The sequence below is a fragment of the Coregonus lavaretus genome, assembly GCF_964263955.1.
Source record: "Coregonus lavaretus genome assembly, contig: HAP1_SCAFFOLD_4461, whole genome shotgun sequence".
Taxonomy (NCBI): Eukaryota; Metazoa; Chordata; class Actinopteri; order Salmoniformes; family Salmonidae; genus Coregonus; species Coregonus lavaretus.
This window is the reverse complement of record NW_028163717.1, coordinates 2,501-6,557: the sequence shown is the minus strand read 5'-3', so window position 1 is coordinate 6,557 and position 4,057 is coordinate 2,501. Positions and strand designations below refer to the sequence as shown.

General features: G+C 44.1%; 1 protein-coding gene across 1 annotated transcript in view; it reads right to left on the bottom strand.

Annotated features, from left to right (window-relative positions):
• Nucleotides 1-2,413: 2,413 nt before the first annotated feature.
• The window catches only part of LOC311117834 (rab-3A-interacting protein-like), a gene marked incomplete at its 5' end in the record, with an annotated part of 3,235 nt that continues 1,591 nt past the window's right edge, over nt 2,414-4,057 (bottom strand). The window contains one exon of the mRNA XM_084192744.1: nt 2,414-4,057. This exon is cut by the window's right edge and continues 270 nt beyond it.

Genomic DNA, 4,057 nt, shown 5'->3' with positions numbered 1-4,057 from the left:
GTAAAAACCATTCACATACCCTGCGCAGGCGTTCTGTCTGTCTGTGTGTGCCAGGTGTCCTTGCCCTGGACCATAAAGCAGGTATTCATTACAAGGTGACACACAGGGGAAGTACACTAAAGAGCAGTCTTATCTCTGGCTTACACACTCTGCAAATAGTCCACTGGCATTACAGATATACAGTAAACTGTCATTACAAATATACAGTACAGTACTATCATTGCAGATATACAGTCTATCCATGAACCGGAATGCATTAAAGGTCCTCTCTACCTGGAAAGGTGAGACATTTTCTGTGTTTCTTCTGATATCAGGTATTTTGATATTCCAAAATGGCAGATGTGATATTTTGTGTAGGTGTGTATCTATAAGGATCTTCTCTTTATCTATCTACAGAAGTAGTTAAGAGCTTCTATTGTTACTTTGATGTCGCAAAGCAGGAAATACAAACCTTTTTTTTGTTGTTGTACTTTTTACCCCTTTTTCGTGATATCCAATTGGTAGTTACAGTCTTGTCCCATTGCTGCAACTCCCCTACGGACTCGGGAGAGGAGAAGGTCGAGAGCCACGCGTCCTCCGAAACACAACCCTGCCAAGTCGCACTGCTTCTTGACACACTGCTCGCTTAACCCGGAAGCCAGCCTCACCAACGTGTTGGTGGAAACGCCGTACAACTGGCGACCGAAGTCAGCGTGCATGCGCCCGGCCCGCCACAAGGAGTCGCTAGAGCGCGATGGGACAAGGACATCCAGGCCGGCCAAACCCTCCCCTAACCCGGACGACGCTTGGCCAATTGCGCGCCGCCTCATGGGTCTCCCAGTCGCAGCGACAGTCTGGGATCGAACCCGGGTCTGTAGTGACGCATCTAGCACTAGCGATGTAGTGCCTTAGACCGCTGCGCCACTCGGGAGGCACAGGAAATGCAAACTTGTAGTATATTTGCGTTTTTAAAAGGTTTCTAAAGTGTGTAATTTCCGCTTTGAAATGTCAAGACTTGATTTGCCCTAACAAAAAATGTATCAACCCCTACAAATATGTCCATTCATTATAATCCACATTTCCTGATGCTGCAGGATTATTTTCCTGCTATAGCAAACTGTCTCAAATTAAGATCCTACATCTGTACAGCATGTGTCCCACAGGAGAACTAGGAGCTCCAGCTGATCTGCCATAGTTAACATGCCTCGACTCATTTTGAGTCTCATTTCTAGGAACCTGACGTAGCAGGCGTAGAAAGACACCTGAACGGAGTCCCCACTTCCGTTCTTCATGGGGGAACGGAGGTTAGGTTGAAGGGGAGAGGGATGGAGAGGACGGATGGCTGGATCTGCTCAGGCCCTCTCCACCTGTTTCCACTAGACCACACCGGGACGGTAATACAGTCATATCGCAGTACACCATCTACGTCAGAGCCTAGAGATACAGGGGGAAGGCAGTCAGAAAACCATGGCATGCATCCCAAACGGGAAGAGCAAAATTCCGTTGGTGGTACAGTAACCGAAAAAGGTTTGGAACCACTGCCCTATACAGTGCACTACTTTTGGTCAGAGCCCTATGTACCCTAGTCAAAAGTAGTGCACTATATAGGGACTAGGGTGCCATTTGGGACACACACCACGGGTCTTGTACCAGGAAGTATTTTTATATGCAGTAGAATTGTGTGTCCTGTCCAAGATAATAAAGTGTATAGTGTTGAATCTATACTGCAGAGAAGGCTGGTGGGAGGACATATAGGAGTGTTGAATCTATACAGCTGAGGAGGCTGGTGGGAGGAGATATAGGAGTGTTGAATCTATACAGCAGAGGAGGCTGGTGGGAGGAGATATAGGAGTGTTGAATCTATACAGCTGAGGAGGCTGGTGGGAGGAGATATAGGAGTGATGCATCTATACAGCAGAGGAGGCTGGTGGGAGGAGATATAGGAGTGATGCATCTATACAGCAGAGGAGGCTGGTGGGAGGAACTATAGGAGTGTTGAATCTATAATGATGAACTCTGTGATTGTGACAGATGCCAGCAGATTCACCAAGAATGTACGTGTACAATTTATTTTTAAATGCAATAGAATTGCAAACAGATTGAAACAGTAACGTCTTCAAACCTACTGTATTAAAGGACATCATTTCACGAAGATACACAATCCAGTTCAAAGCCCGGAGACGTGGCAGGCAGGAGGACCATTAACAGGAAGAGTCTAGTACCAGATAAGATGCCCTACTTTTATAAGACAAAGCATGGGCAACGTACAGAACGTATTGCGCAAGGTGGATATCTATTTTTATATGCAGTAGAATTGTGTCCTGCCAATTTTACCCTCAAAAGTGTATTGTGTCATCATATCTACACTGACTGAGTGTGTTTGGAACAGATCCCAACAGATTGAATCTTCAAAACAGACACGTTGGTTCCAGAGGTATACCATTTTTTTATTCAGTGTTTTCCAGAAAGGCACTAAAATAAAGTGAGGAAAGCTGAACTACTAACAGAGGAATGGAGGGATGGAAGGATGAAAGGATGAAAGGATGAAAGGATGGAAGGATGGAAGGATGAAAGGATGTTAAACCAGGAGAAAGGTATAGATTGGAACATACACAGACCACAGACCACACACCACACACCACGACACACCACGACACAGCAACATACTTCTAACTAGGGCTTGGTTGGTTGGGGGGGGTAAAGAACTAAAAAGCCAGAGAAAATGTTCTTCCTCATCATCATCATCAATGTGTTTTCTAAAACCTTCTAAACGTACAGATTCTTCTCAAGTCCTTGTAATAGAGAGAATGCAACAGAATCCTCATCCACACCTTCTGGTCCCAAATGGTCCCTATTCTCTCCATCAGGGGTCCCAAATGGTCCCTATTCTCTCCATCAGGGGTCCCAACCATATAGGGCACCAAAGTTTGTTTACACCGATCTACAACGACGCATAAATCCGCAATGCTTTAGGCTAGAAACAAGCGGTGAAATGACCAGAGGGAGACGCGCCTCTGATGCACATGGGAATATCCTTGGTTTGTCTCTGTGATATTCAGAAGCCTAGCTACGACCTTCTAAAGTCGAGGAGTCAAATAAATTGGACTTAGTAATCTCGGGAAGTGATCTTATACAATGTGCGACTCTGTCGCTATCAAATGATCGAATCACTTTCTGTAAAATAGAACATGCATAATTAAATTGAGAGTTCATATAAATTATCGTCATAAAACATATTTGGTAGCGGAAAACAGATCTAGACTTTATTTATTATCCATATCTATTAATATTATTATTATTATTATTATTATTAAATAGCCTCCCTAAAATATGTCATGAGTCTTGTTTAACTGTGTAGAAAATCAAGCTGGTGTTGTATTTAATAAAGGCAATCTCAATAAACAATCATTTTGGGAACCCTTGCTCTACATACTGCACTACTAAAGTAGTGAACTATATAGGGAATGGGGTGCCATTTGGGACTCAAGCCTTTTAATGTGGACAAGAGCTGATTCAGTGTTCCTTACGTATAATAATGGAGTCAAGTCAAGTTAAATACAGCAGCATGGTCGTCACCATAGTTAATGTCCTCTGGTTTTAAATATGGATTGGAGATGGATCGAATAACCACAGATGGATAGACGGACTGAGCGCCTCCATTTACACTTGTTTTGTGTCCCAAATGGCACCCTATTCCATATTTAGTGCACTACTTTTGACCAGAGCCCATAGGGGGCAAAAGTAGTGCACTATAGTGAATAGGGTGCCATTTGGGATGCACCTTGGGTTCAGAGCGCTTCCACTCTGTTCCAATATGCATACTAGCAGACCACTCAGAATGAGAAGCAACGGTCATGTTCCAGACCGATTGCAGACCGACTGATCTCCCAATCCCCTCCCATCCTGAATAACTCCTCACTGTTATTGGTAGATCAGTCAGTCTCTCACCATTCACCACAAACGTGATGCTCTAGAAAAACGGTCCAATGTACTGAGCGTGCATTCTAAGCAATATGCTAGTAGGTATTGAATCACAACCGCTCAGCCTCACTTCTGACCAATCAAGAAGGCAGAGGAT